We start from the raw sequence: 16361 nt of genomic DNA, 5'->3' as shown, positions 1-16361 counted from the left end.
GGTACGGTGGGGGAGGGGGGAGGAAGCCGCGGCAAGGTTGAGGTCGTTGGTCTCAGTGGCGCGGCGATGGGGAAGGGAGTAAAGACACCGCAATGATATCGAGGCGGTTGGGGGGTCGACGACGACTCGAGCAGTGTGGCGACCGAAGGGGTGGTTGCTCAACGGAAGGGGAGCGAGACAACAAAGGTTGTGGCGATGGCACAAGGAGCGGAGGGTGTGAGTGCGCGAAATGAAAGTTTTGATGTGAAGATTTCCCCCAAATTGAGAAAAACAAGGGGAAAATAGCAATGACGTTGGTGACGTCACCAATAACATAGTTGTGTTAGCTATTGTACTAGCGATGTCACCAACGCCATAGTTATTTTCCTTCCAAAAGTATAACTCAATTTTGGAAGGTCAATACAAATGTAGAATAATAAAATTCAGTCAACATAAAAATGTCAGAATGAGGTGGTGACGTCATATACGCAAGAAGATTTTTACATTAACATTAAAATACAGTCGAATGCGGCTAAATTAATAATAATCAACTACGGCGTCGTTTCTCAATTTCTCTTAACAGAAGCTTTTCTCTTATTTGTGAGGGGGCTCTCAACGGAAGTTTCTGCATCTCACGTGCTTCTATGTCTTTTCTTACACTTCTCTTTCCGAATAACGTCATTTTCTTCCTGATAGGTGTCTCATTGGTCATAGTCATATAGATCTTCTTTCTTCGGTAGTCTTTACCATTGCATTCTTACTGTCCTTTGTATGAAATGTTTATCGGTTCACCATTGCGTTCTTCCTGTCCTTTGTATGAAATGTTTATCGGTTCATGAACCCCCGCACGGCTTTCCTATCCGTCGAGGTGATCATGTTCTGAAACATTCTTCACACCTACATGTAGCTCATCATCATGTACTGCTCCTTCGACTTGGGCATCCGCCGCTTCATCAGCATGACTTGTCCATCGTGTGTAACCACGCATAAATCATATTTCGACAAGTGCATCTTCACACGACCAGTAGAAGGGTCAATAAAAACTATGTTTTGCACTTCTTACATGGACATAATATTGTTTTCCCTTCCCGATTCATATCTTCCAACTCGATTTTAAAAATCCATATATATATATATATATGAATCATGCACTTCCAAAGTGCCTACAAAAAATGGTCAAATTTTTTTCAGCATATTACTACACATGCATGTATTTGCTAAAAAAATTGAGATCGAAAATATTGGCCATTACATACCTAGAGGATTATACACACAAAAGCAAGTAGTCGTGGATATAGCCTAGCTCTCAATGGATCGAAGGAAGAAGACGTCAGTTTGTCTCTATACACAATTATATATGATATTACCGTTAAGAGATAGCCTAGGGTCTAGCTATATATCGAGACATGCAAATACTTATGCAGTTCTACCTTTAGGAATGCCACCACAATATCTACGGACTACACAAAATGTACCTATGGTGTGCGACACACTTTGCACGACACAAGTATGGCGCATAGTGCTGCCATAGGGACTTTGGCCACGCTAAAAATAATTTGTGCAAGGTTAGAGCACTTGAGTCCTCATACAAGTAATGTTTGGCCGAATTCGAACGCCACCACCATGTGTGTAGAAATAACGTAAAAATTTAGCCGACGCCAACACTATTTGAAAATATTAGTGCTCGTGTTGGTGGGAAATGGCGCGCCACTGACAATAGTTGTGGCTAACCATTTCTCCACTAGTGTTAAGATACAACCGATCGAGGGGGATAAGAAGAAGAAGCCGGTGATTCACATTGCTCACGAGATATTGACAATGAGGCAATGGAAAGGTTCATGCGGGAGCATCCAGAGCATGCCTACGTCGAGAAAGAGTTCTATTGAAAGCATGAAGCCGAGCAGAAGAGGAAGACAATGAATAAGGATGATGAGGCCAACCCCTTGACGGTAATTCTCGCCGAGTCTGAATTGTCAGGCAGGGATGACTCTGTTGAGGAGGAGGAGGAGAAGGTCGATGAGTGCGACAGACCGAGCAAAAATCAGTTCTAGGAGGAGTTAAGAACAACAATGAGTAGTTTTAGTTTTTGATGTTGTTCTATTATGTTGTTTCCACTATATCTGCTTCAAGTGAACTTTGAACTATGTTTGAAATGGTCTATTAGTTCTAGTAGTTTTACAACATCTACTAGAGCACTAATGTCCTATTTTACATCATCTATTGGAGCTAGTTGTTTTTCTAGTGAAAAAGAACCACTTTTGTGATATACTTCATCTACTAGCAAAAAGGATCATGTGTTGCAACGGAAACAAATGCATGCACCCTCCCGCGAGGCTTGAGAATGTGACTCTCCATTCTCAATGGAAGGCTTCGTTCATGTTGAATGGAAAAGTATTTTCCGAGGCACATGTATGATCTTTAGATTAAAACATGTTAAATAACATAAAAGATAGGTCAATGATAGTGATTATAAACACAAAAATTAACTTATTCTTGATTTATTTTATGTTTTTTGAGTTAGAATTATACAAAATACTACAATGCACCTCAAAATATGTGAATACACATCAATATATCAGATTCGAGATAAAACGACCATCTTCGAAAAAAGGTTTGAAAATTCAATAACAATTGATACTCATGCGTGCTTGCATATTTGCCACAAAATAGATGGTTGAATCTACCGACATGCAAATTCATTTATCAATTATCACTTACGTAAGGTGTTTATAGGCTGTAAATTTTTTGCATGTAACAAACTCAAAATCTATTCGCGCTATTGGTCACCCTGGGTGAGGAATAGTTATCCTTCACCCCCCCTGTATGTTCACCTCATTGCACCGTAATTTTATGTCCCGTCAATTTTGCCTTATTTTATATGTAAAAATAGAGCATAAAAAATATAATCACCATAAAAACATTTTATGTCAAGTAAAATTAAGAACATACAAAAATAGTGCAAAAAATACGAAAAATTCAATTTTTTCTAATCTTGTGACCTATATTATTGTTTTTCTTTTGTCAAAATTTACGTAGTGATTCAATATAAATGTAACTATTTGTATTTCAAATGTAATTTATTTGTAAATTGATTGTAAGATTATCTCAGGTGAAGAATAAACTATTCTGCACCCTGGGTGATAAATAGAGTTTCTATATATATCTATATATAGAAAGTCCATTCGTCATCCAGGATGCAAAATAAGTTCTTCTTCACCGAGGTAATCTTACAATTATTTCCTAAATAAACTACATTTGGAATACCAATAGTTACATTTATATAGATTTTTGACACAAAATTTGATGTAAAAAATTAAAAATATAGGTCATAATATCAGAAAAATCACATTTCATGTATATTTTACACTATGTTTTTATATTTGTAATTTTACATGACTTCCAATTTTCTTTTTGGTGACTATATATTTTCTTACGGTCTCCTTTTACGTATGAAGTAAGAAACAAATTATGAAACATAAAATTACGGTCCATTGATGACAGAGGGGGGTAAAGAATAATTATTCTTCACCTATGGTGACGAATAGTCAATCCTTATATATATATATATATATATATATATATATATATATATATATATATATATATATATATATATATATATATATATATACATAACTAGAAAAGTAGCAAATCTTCTCGTGGGTTTAAGCGGGAGAAAAACAATCACATTATCCATACGTGGTAGAGATTAAAAAAATGTGAATCAAATGCCACGAGGAGATAAGGACTTTTAGAACGTCATTTCACAAATTATGTTTGAATGATCCCATGATGAGACATGGGACTTTTAAAACAGAAAATGAGATGGTCTTATAGCGATTTGATTTCCTAAGATGCCACAATGAAATATATTTTTTTGGCTGAGCAAACTACATTGATAGACCATGCGTGAGCTAGACAAATGAAAGGTGTGTGTTGCCTTAACCTAGTGTAGCGGTGTTTTTTATAACTAGTAAAAAGATTGTACCACAACAAACATAATTGTGCATGAAGGCACAATAAACTTCTAGTCATTTTTATATAGTTTAGCAAAATGAACCCATAGGACATTGTGTCAACTTTCCGGGCCTCAGAGTTGTACACAACATGAAAATATTTTTCGGGACTAAAAAAACCGTAAAACGACCTCTATAGATCCCTTAATAAAACATCTAGGTAAGCGACAATTTGTTTTGTTCGTTATTTATGGATCTATTTTTATTTTTGTGAACATTTTCAAAAATTTCATGGGCATTTTCTAAAAATGACCGAATATGTCTTGAATACACGATCATTTTTTAAAAGTCATGAACATCAATTATTTCATGAAGGAAAATTGAAATCGTGAATTTGCAAAATACAATTTTAGTCATTTTCATATAGCTTACAAAAAAAAAAGAACCCATAGGAAGTTATGTCCATTTTTCGGGGCTCGGCGTTGTACAGAACAGTGAAAGCTTTTTCTCACCCCGACATACAAGGGACTAACTAGAATTGTAAAATGACCTATACTGATGCTCTAACGAAAAACCTATGTAAACAGCGGTTTCTTTTTTTAGCTATTTACGTATCCGCTTTCATTTTTGTGAATATTTTCAAAAATTTCATGGATTTTTTCTGCAAATGACCGAATATGTTTTGGATACATGATCATTATTTAAAAAACATGAACATTTTTTATTTGAAAATTTATTTTTAAAATTGTGATTTTTTTTATGATATGGGAAGAAGGTTTTTAAATCATGAGCACTTTACGATTTCTCTATATTATTCCAAACTCGAAACTTTCGAAATTGGATTTTCTTTGAAAATATCGAATTAATTTGAAGAAGGAAAAATAAAAATAGAAACGATAAAACAAAAAGCAAAAGCAAAATAAAAAAATAGGGGCATCATGGTAACATCTAAGATGCGATCCTATCCTTATTTTTGTTCGAGGGCCTTTATAGGGTTAGAAGCGCATCTCGTCCTTTCGCAAGAATGGATATCGTTACAATTACATTTAATAGGAAATGAGAGTATATGAAATTGTCTTACACATGCCACAAAATAAATCATGGTCATCTCAATACAAACATCCATAGCAATCATCATACATAAAAGCAGGGTCCAACTATGAACGAAAACAAACGATAAAAGCGACATCCATCATTGTTAATCCTAAGCTGCCGGTGTGGAACCTATCATATGATCAACGGAGAAGAAGATGAAGAACTCCAAATAAAACAAGCATCACGCTCACATCAAAGCATCGCTTTAACTGTACCTGCAACTGTTTCTATAGTAATGTGTGAGCAACAAGGACTCAACAATATCATTTCCAAGAATATCGAGACTAGCAAAGCTTAATGGATGAGGTATGGTTAAGTGATGAGGCTGTAGAAAGCACTAAGCACTTATTTGGGTGGCTAACTTACGAGTACAAGAATAAGAAGAGTGATCTATGCATAAATGAACATGAAGTAGTAATGATCAATAAGTGATCTTGAACACCTACTTACGAGTCAAACATAACCCCAACATGTTCTCTTCTTGGTTCCAACCTCACAAGAAGAGATGGTCATGGTTACACACACGGTTGGTGTATTTTAGTTGAGTTTACTTTAAGTTTCTTATGATCTAGTGTTCAACAATTTTCCAAGTTGCCACATAAACGCGGGCACAGCTTTCAGAAAGATTTAACCCTCCAGGGGTACTCCAACTCATCCATCACAAACTATCCACAAGCTACTTTGGAAAACCTCAACCTCGAGATAGCCCAAGGTATCCTCGAAATCACAGTGCATAAGACGTTCAAGAAAGGTAAAACAAATCTAGCAAGGTTGCCCGACGTGTGGACGAACCCGATAGGACACCGCATATCTTGCTCTCAGGACATGAACGGATGGGTCACACTAGGAGTAGAACCAAATCATGAGTTTCCCCATGGTGGCCCGCAGCCTGTCCGTTTGGGACCAACACCATCAACACTGCCCCCTTATATCCGTAGGTAGCGCTAACTCCCTATGCCTTAATAAAGGTGTTTAGTATTATTATGTTGAGCAAATATAGTATTAATATTGGACCTTGCGAGCGGAGTTTTATCCCAAAACGAAAATCAAGGGGGTCCCCATAACAACCCCAAGCATGTTAGGAGAAATCAATATGGAAGGTAACAGCGGTACACAAGTAAGTAGGGCAGAAAAGGTGAAACAAAACACCAAGCAAAAGGCCAAGCCTTCCACCTTTTACCAAGTATATACGTGCATTAAATTAAGTAGCAGGAATATTCTGATATCCCAAAATATCTATGTTGTCACATGGAAACAACCTACATCCGCAACTAGCAATGTTATAAGAAGGGTTGAGCAAGCGGTAACATAGCCAAACAATGATTTGCTAGGTAGGTGGAGGGTTGGAGGCTGATCTTTGCATTTGGGTGGCTTGACAAACATATGGTAGGAAGCGAGACATAGCAATAGAAAAGATACAACTAGCATGGCTATGATAGTAGTGGTATCCAGGAAAAAGATCAATTTGCGTGAGATCCCGCTTGGAAGAAGAATGGATACCTGAAGTAGACGAACGGGCATACTCAAACAGATCCTCACACTCTGAATGCTTGCAGAACTCTATCGAGAATAAACAATTCTAGAAACAAATAGGCATGGCATGGCATGATGCAACAATTAAATACTACAAGTTAAGTGAAGCTCAATATGCAACGATTTCATATTGACAAAATTCCACGATCAGTTTACTTAATTCATTCTCGTTTATTTACCCCAACAATTTAAACATTGTTAAACATGGCAAGAAGTGAAGCATAAATGACTACATCATCTACGCATTTTAAATGAGGTCGGAAACAACGTATAGCCTTTCCGAAATGACCCCATATGCATAATAAGAATTTGGTCCTGTTTTGCATAACCACATTTTATATTTATTAAGATGGAAAATAAAATGCACCATGTTATTTTACATATATTTTTAGGCAAGTTACATATATAATTCATTCTAATTGGAGTTATAGTTATTTATGAAATAAATCATTTTAACATGGCGTTTTTACAAATTAATACAAACAAATGGTTTAAACATTCTACACATATTACGAAAGTCGAATATTGTGAATCTACACTAAATTCTAATCGTTTTACATACATGACATGCTTTATTTGCATGCATGGTTTATTACTTATTAAATGCACCAACTTGAGGGACCAATCTGTAAAATACTTTTCATGATCAATTAGTAAAATTTGTCCCGAGGTAAAAAAAATAACGTGGGCTGGATTGCAGCAAACACTAGTGGCCAATGCGAATTAGGCCCAAGTGTATGTGCTTGTGTATGCAAAAGGCAAAAAGCAACAAGGGAGTGTGTGTGCGTCCACGTACGGGAAGGGCGACAGTCAAAAACTCCGTTGAGGGTTTAGGGTTTAGGGTTTTCTACTCCGGCGGCACCATTACCGTCGTTGAGGATTGGGAAGCTTTTCTCAACACATCTCGATCGTGACGGAGGCTCTCTCTCTCGATGGCCTCCTCATCGACCGGTGCCCCCTCGTGGCTCGAACCAGGGTGGTGGGAAGGGAAAAGCCCCAACAGATCTGGAGTCAGCAATGAAGAACATGAAGCTTAAAGAATCTGAATTAGATGTAGTGATGGTGGACGATGAAGAGATCTCGAAGTTCGCAGAGGAGACGCGATGGCTTGCGGTTGCTAAAGTGAATATGTCCAAACCCTTTAGTGTCGAATCTTTCAAAACAACGACGAAGTTTGTATGGCGTTTGCATATGATCAGGGGATACGCGAGGCGGACGACAACCTCTTCATTATTCAGCTTTTCTGTGTTGGAGACTGGAATAGGGTGATGCACCAAGGTCCTTGGATCTTCAGGGGTTTAATGGTGGTGATCGAGGAATATGACAGTAAGGGCAAACCGCACATAGTCGCTCTTGATCGGGTGTAAGTTTGGGCACAAATACATGATACCCCTGAATTATACCGGAGGGAAGTGGTACTAGATCAACTAGCTCGCTGTATAGGCCGGGTGAAGAGCATGGAGATGAACCCTAATAGGGTTTTCGAACGCAATTATGTGAGGGTGCGAGTCAAGATCGAAATTGATGAACCGCTCCTCCGATTCACTCCGCTTAAGATCAGAGGGGAGGAAACCCTACTGCTACCGGTGAAGTATGAGAAAATTGCTTTTTTCTGTGAGGTATGTGGTATCATGGGTCACGTCCTGGAGGAGTGTGGGGATGGCGTACACGGCCCTGATGAGCTGGAGTATGGAAAATGGATGGTAGCTAACAGGTGTACACTATCGCCTACCCAATATACTCAGAACAGCTACTCGAACCCTCCATGCAACCGGTCTCGTCGAGGAAGGGAGGAGTTTTGCATGGACATGCTGCTGCAAACAGTAGGGCTGCGAATACAGCCAAGAAACGATCTTACCAGGAGGCGGGCATGAGCGACACTGAAAACATGGAGGACACAGCTGAGAGCCCCATGAAAACAATGTCGATGGAGCAAGAGGAGGGAGGAATTGTGAAACCACCACAAGCTAAATCCTCTGCAAAGAAACGGCTAGACCTCTCTACTGTATCTGCAGCAACAGAGCCTACTGAACTGGGGGAAGATGACCAACACAATTCCAACATGGCGGAAGATACGGTGCGCCCGGAGCAGACTCCGCCACCCCCTCAGGCGTATGTGAAACACAAGGCGGGATCATCACCCCATAAAATGACAAACTCAAAGAGCGAGTTGCCGGGCTCCTTCGAGGAGCGCCGTCGGGCTCAATGAGCATGCTTTGCTGGAACTGACGAGGGGCAGGGAGACCCGAGATAGTTTGTGAGCGTCGCAATCTAGCAAGGCGGTATACTCCACTAGTGGTTTGCATTGTGGAAACTCAACTTCCTGGAGGTAGAGTAGAAAGCTTAGCAAGCTCACTAGGTTATGATCTTTCTTTTGTAGTCAGTAGTTCTGGAAGGAGTGGTGGCATTGGTATTTTTTGGAACAATTCAATAAAGCTTGAGACCTTTGACTACTCTGAATATCACATTGATGCTCTAATCACCATGCCAGGGGTGCCAAAGTTGAGGTTGACGGTGGTTTACGGAGAAGCACGGGTAGAGGAGAGAGGTATAACTTGGGACCTTCTACGGTCATTAGCCTCTACAAATGACCGCCCATGATTGTGCATTGGGGATTTTAATGAGGTCTTGTGACTGGACGAGTATGAGGGATCAAGCCATCGCAGTATGACGCAGGTTCATGGATTCCGAGACGCCATCGATGTTTGTGGACTGTCTGATCTTGGGTTTACCGGACCGAGATGGACATTTGAAAAAAGGGTAGTTGGAGGTAACTATACCCGCGTACGGCTAGACAGAGCATTAGCAAGTGGGGAATGGTGTAGCATCTTCCCACACGCGACATTGTTCCACAAAGTGGCTGCCACTTCAGATCACAACCCTATCTTGCTTCAAACCGAAGGCCAACTAGATAGACAATTCCGGCAGCAACCCTTCAAGTATGATATGATGTGGGAATCCCATGATGGCTTCCAAGAGGAGGTACAACAGCATTGGCAGGGCCCAGGGGTCACAACAGTTGCAGGACTAAAGGGGAAAATCGATGCTCTGTCAAAAGGACTTGGACGTTGGGACAAAACCACGTTTGGCAATGTTCGTAAGAAGATCGAACGACTAAATGGAGACCTGGCAAACCTTCAGGAGGATTTGAGCTGCACCGAACCTACGCGGATTGAAACAAAAATCAAGGATAGACTAACAGAGCTCTATCACAAGGAGGAGGTTATGTGGCGTCAGCGGTCACAGGTGACATGGCTCAAGGAAGGTGACAGAAATACCAAATTTTTCCATCTGCGGGCGAGCAAACAAAGGCGCAAGAATAAGATTAAATCCCTAGTAAGGGAGGATGGCACTACGGTTGATGATGCCGAAGATATGGAACATATGGTGACAGATTTCTACCACTATCTCTACACATGAGAGGGTACATCAAATATGGAGGAGGGGCTCATTAGGGTACCTCTGAAAGTTACCAACGAGATGAACCATCTTTTGATCTCGGAGTACACCAAGGAGGAGGTGAATTTGGCTCTCTTTCAAAGGGCACCTACCAAAGCGTCGGGCTCAGATGGATTCCCTGCCCATTTCTTTCAACGGTATTGGGATGTATGTGGAACTGAGATCACCACAATCATCTTAAAAATTCTGAAAGGGGAAGAAGAGGTAAACAACTTGAACGAAACTATCTTGGTATTGATACCTAAGGTAACAAGTCCCACCCTTCTTACTCAATTCCGCCCGATAAACCTATGTAATGTCATCTACAAAATAGCTTCCAAAGTTATAGCAAACAAATTGAAATCCATCCTCCCGGAGATCATATCAGAAGAGCAATCAGCTTTTGTTGGAGGAGGATTATCACTGATAACATAATATCTGCTTATGAGTGCCTGCATTTCATGAAACGGAGTAAATCGAAGAGGAATGGTTTCTGTGCCTTGAAACTGGATATGATGAAAGCATATGATCGATTGGAGTGGGACTATTTGAGAGCCATGATGACCAGACTGGGGTTTGCACCAGCTTGGGTAAATATTATTATGAAGATGGTTAGCTCGGTTACTTTTGCGGTCTTACTGAATGGGAAGAAACTTGATCAATTCACTCCTACGAGAGAGATTCGACAGGGAGATCCATTATCACCCTACAGTAGTAGAAAAAGGGCCTTTTGTCCCGGTTCATAAGGGCCTTCTGTCCCGGTTTTGGAACCGGGACAAAAAGGTCGTTACTAATGCCCTTTGCCTTTAGTCCCGGTTCTTACACGAACCAGGACAGGTGGGCCTCCACGTGGCCGCTGAGGCCAGGCCAGGCAGGGGGGCCTTCAGTCCTGGTTGATGACACCAATCGGGACCAAAAGGCATCCACGCGTCAGCACCTGGGTGGAGCTGATGTTTTTTTAAAGGGGCTGGTTTAGGGGTTAATTTAGGTTGTTATTAGCTAGCTAATAGAGAAAAGTGTCCTCTCTTATATATCTCCGTGCTTGGTCATCCGTCGTGCTTTGTCGAACATATTTATAAAATGTAGACACGAGTTACATGCACATATATGCATCTTTTTTACACTATATCATTTCATATCATTTTCATCGAATGGCAATAGCATTCTAATCGATCATCTAACAACTCATCATCAACTTAATCATATACCAAGTTATCATATGATACACATAAAATAAAACAGAGAAACGTCATAATATATATAGTCATCACATGCATCATGCATCCTAATTAATCGATCATGTCAAGTAATAATATAAACTAGAATAACTTGTCTCTCATAAGACCTAGTCCTCGCTCTTAGATATAATGTCATAAAACAGAATAAGACCTATGGCTCCATGATGAATCACAGAGATCCAACGGTCTCCAGCTTGTGGCAAACGAACCTTCTTTATTTCTCTCCATGCTTCAATTTGGAGTCTTTCTTATCTTGATTTGAAATTAATCAAGTATGGAGCATAGAACTCAGCCCTCAGCGGGCTTCTAATTCTCATTTGACCTTCTGGGTCCATTAACGGAGGCACTACATCATGTGGCAGTTGCTGTTGAAGAACATAATAATAACCTAGTTAGCAATATAATCAACACCAGTTATGCAATAGTGGAGCGTACTTAATTAGGAAACTCTTACCAAGACATTTCGGCGAATGTCATCTGGACTCAACCTATGCACTAGTGGCATGTAAAATGAATAATTTTGGCCAATTCCAATATGATACGGGAAGGTATCCCTAGAAGCCAGAACACCAGCAACAAGAAAGTGGAGAAGTGATCCATACGTGTAGTGTGTCGTGTCAATTAATTTTCATAATTCAGTCGAAGCAACGAAATAAGCTGTAAATTATAATTTAACAAATTTAGTATAGATGAACACCAACTATTTCTAAGTATAAATGCAAATTACTTCACATGAAGGTAAAACAGGAAGCATATCATCGACAACCACCCAAATTTTGTAATAATTTAATGTTTCAAAAATACTTAGAAATTTTGATTGTCCACAATATGTGGGCATTATATAAACCATTCAAAACGACCACATGTGCTACGATCATTCAAAGGACAATTTTTGTTGTTGTTGTTGTTTGTACAACATGTACCATGATATAATTATAACTATGGCCCAATAACTAGGAACCTGCAACGTGTGGCCAAAGTTTTAATAGACGATGAACACCACATGACATGTAAATTGCGAGAGGAAAACAGGTTGAATACACCAACTATTTATAAATATAAATGCAAATTACTTGACAAATATGGTTGAGAAACTCACATGGAGGTAAAACAGGAAGCATATCATCGACAACCACCCAAATGTCGATGTTGTCTGGCATATTATCTTCAGGACAAAGATAGAAGGTGATTTCCATTCCCTTCGGAAATCCATATGCCTTGCAAAGATCTTCCCACTTTGGGCACCCAAATCTGTTAGAAAAACTGAATTAAATACTTTGATAACAAATGTGTGACCATGTATAGTCCTCAGCTTAGCGCTCCTCGTCTCAATTCTCTCGTGGTCTTTGAAACCGAGCCTTTCCAACACATATCTTCTTGCATGGCAAGGGAGGTACATATCACCGTTCTCGTCAAGCTTCATGCTGAAGAACCTATCGTCTCGCAGGTGAGGCATGTCGCACATACCCCAAGAGTCGCCGCAATATTCACACTCCCGATATCCATCGTTAGACATTTCCTATTTTAATATGGTAAATGTGTGTAAACAACAATATAATCGTGATACACTATATATATTGAAAGAATTGAACATCTATATATAATAACTCTTCATGCTCGCATCATACATCATCATATATAACAACAAGTCCTACTAATTAATCATCATCATACATAGTTAACTAAAGTGTGTCACGATTATATATAACAACAAGTCGACATCGATGCGGTAACTACTTCTATATATAGTTAAATAAAGTAGTTTTATTAATTAAATCAACTAGTTCAACTACTAAGCACTTACTATAAATAAATAAAGTAGTACTTACTAAAAACAAACTACTTCTATATATAGTAAAATAAAGTATTTTATTAAATCAACTAGCTAGTTCAACTATATATAAAGCACTTACTATAAATAAAATAAAGTAGTACTTAATTATATTTCTATTATTTTTCTAACTAATTATATTAAACATTTTCTCTTCTTATTTTTTCCTTTTTCCTCTATTCTAAATATGAAGATATTCATAAATGACTTTGATCATGCACAATTTTCCTATACATACACAATATGAACATATACATAAATTGACAAAGAAAATACTATGAACAAAAAAATCATTAAAATTCTATGAACAAAATTACAACCGAAAAAAATAATAAAAATTTTATGAACAGAAAAAAATCATAAAAATTTGACATATTCGATCTTTGCATATATATGAGCGAAAAAATAGCGTCCTATAAAATATAGCGAGGCCCTTCTCCAAATGCTACACAAGTTATAGCGCGCTAATAACGTGCTATATTTCAAAATAGCATTTGCAAAAACAATAAAAAATATATCCATAAATAAAGTATTTAAGTACTTTTTTGGGGGATAAGTATTGAAGTACCTTGAGACACAATAATAGAGAAACATAATCTAGCCAGAAGCATAAATTTTAAACTAAATCTCAAATTGTAGTCAATTTATTTGATATATCAGCCATAAACATTGAGCAGCCTAAATCTATACCATGCACTGACCATAAAGTAAACCTGTGTTGACCTACATCTACTCTGAAGATTGATCTGCTACCTGAGTTAACATACAAAGAGCACCGGACCTATCTGAGTTGACCTTATTTTTGAAAAAAAATCTTTGCTCACGGCGACGGTGCCGGGGACGGCGACGGTGCCGGGGACGGCGACGGCGACGGTGACGGCGAGGTGCAGTGCGGGACGCCGTTGGGGCGGGGCGGCGCGGGACGGCGTCAGGGCACCGCGGGACGGCGTGGGGCGGTGTGGGACGGCGTCGGGGCGGGGTGGCGCGGGACGGTGCGGGGTGGCGCGGGACGGCGGGGCGACGACGACGACGTCGACGGCGAGACGGGCAACCTAGCGGCGTCGGGATCGAATGGAGAGAGGGGGAGTGATCAAAATTTCGAAACTGACGCTTATATAGCCCCACCTTTAGTCCCGGTTGGTGGCACCAACCGGGACCAAAGGTCTCTTTTCAGCAGCCCAAAGGGCAGGAAGCAGAGGCATTGGTACCGGTTGGTGGCACAAACCGGGACCAAAGGTCTCTTTTTAGCAGCCCAAAGGGCGGGAAGCGGAGGCATTGGTACCGGTTGGTGGCACAAACCGGTACCAATGCCTCCCTTTAGTCCTGATTGGTGCCACCAACCGGGACCAAAGGCCTTGCGTGATGCGGTGCTATGTTTAGTCCCACCTCGCTAGGCGAGAGGAGCTCGGAGTGGTTTATAAGCCCTGCCGAACCAACCACTTCGAGCTCCTCTCTACTGCAGGCTTTTGGGCCTAAAATCACTCTATGTACTTGTGGGCCTATTGGGCCTGCATCCTGGCCCTAGTAATGGGTTTCTAGTCGTATGCACGCCGTGGTGGCCTTGTAGGTGGCACTTTTTTTTAAAAAAAATCCCTGTTTTTTGCTTTCTTTTTTGTTTCTAATTACTTATTTATTTTCTTTTACAATAATTCTTTTTGCTATTAAAGTTTGTAACAAAATTCTAATTACTTATTTATTTTCTTTTATGATAATTCTTTTTGCTTTTAATGTTTTGAACAAAATTCTAATTACTTATTCATTTTCTTTTATGATTATTCTTTTTGCTATTAAAGTTGGTAACAACATTCTATACAATTTTCGTTTCAATAATACTAGAGGTTTATAAAAGCTTTTTAGTTGATTCCTTTAGTACCAGTTCTAAGGCTGTTACAAAGGGAGAAGCGCAGTGCTCACCTGCACATTGGCCTGAAACTAAGCAACGTGCAGGTGAGCATTGCGCCTCTCTTTTATTTTGGCATGGTATCATCATTTCATCCACATAGCATATGCAAGAAAGTTGATAGGGTTACGGCAAAAACTGGATGCACTCCGTGTACAAAACGGACAATCTCTTTCGAAGTATGAGGGTTTCATACGAAAACTCGTTTGTTACAAAGGGATTTCATTTTTTTGAACTTATTTGAACTATATAGTTTTTCTGTGTTCAAAATGCACCATTCAAAGCCACATCATCAATGTACAACCCTTTCTGACTTCATTTGTTATTTTTCATGCATTTACTAATTATTCTGAGCTATAAGACCTTGAAATTGAAAAAGCATTTGAAATGAACTTTGAAAAGGTTCCAAGTTGGCATAGTATAATTGTTTCACTCACATAGCATGTGCGAGAAAGTTGAGAGGGTTACGGCAAAAACTGGATGCACTTCGTGTACAAAACGGACAATCTCTTTCGAAGTATGAGGGTTTCATATGGAAACTCTTCTGTTACAAAGGGATTTCATTTTTTTGAACTTATTTGAACTCCATAGTTTTTCTGTGTTCAAAATGCACCATTCAAAGCCACATCATTAATTTACAACCCTTTCTGACTTCATTTGTTATTTTTCATGCATTTACTGATTATTTTGAGCTATAAGACCATGAAATTGAAAAGCATTTGAAATGAACACTGAAAAGGTTCCAAGTTGGCATGGTATCATCATTTCACCCACATAGCATGTGCGGGAAAGTTGAGAGGGTTACGGCAAAAACTGGATGCACTTCGTGTACAAAACAGACAATCTCTTTCGAAGTATGAGGGTTTCATACGGAAACTCGTCTGTTACAAAGGGATTTCATTTCTTTGAACTTATTTGAACTCCATAGTTTTCCTGTGTTCAAAATGCACCATTCAAAGCAACATCATCAATTTACAACCCTTTCTGACTTCATTTGTTATTTTTCATGCATTTACTGATTATTTTGAGCTATAAGACCATGAAATTGAAAAGCATTTGCAATGAACCCTGAAAAGGTTCCAAGTTGGCATGGTATCATCATTTCACCCACATAGCATGTGCGAGAAAGTTGAGAGGGTTACGGCAAAAACTGGATGCACTTCGTGTACAAAACGAATAATCTCTTTCGAAGTATCACGGTTTCATACGGAAACTCGTCTTTTACAAAGGGATTTCATTTTTTAAAACTTATTTGAACTCCATAGTTTTTCTATGTTCAAAATGCACCACTCAAAGCCACATCATCAATTTACAACCCTTTCTAACTTCATTTGTTATTTTTCATGCATTTACTGATTATTTTGAGCTATAAGACCATGAAATTGAAAAGC

Source organism: Hordeum vulgare, chromosome 4H, assembly GCF_904849725.1.
Source record: "Hordeum vulgare subsp. vulgare chromosome 4H, MorexV3_pseudomolecules_assembly, whole genome shotgun sequence".
Taxonomy (NCBI): domain Eukaryota; kingdom Viridiplantae; phylum Streptophyta; class Magnoliopsida; order Poales; family Poaceae; genus Hordeum; species Hordeum vulgare.
The sequence above is the reverse complement of the archived record's forward strand: the minus strand, read 5'-3'. Positions refer to the sequence as shown.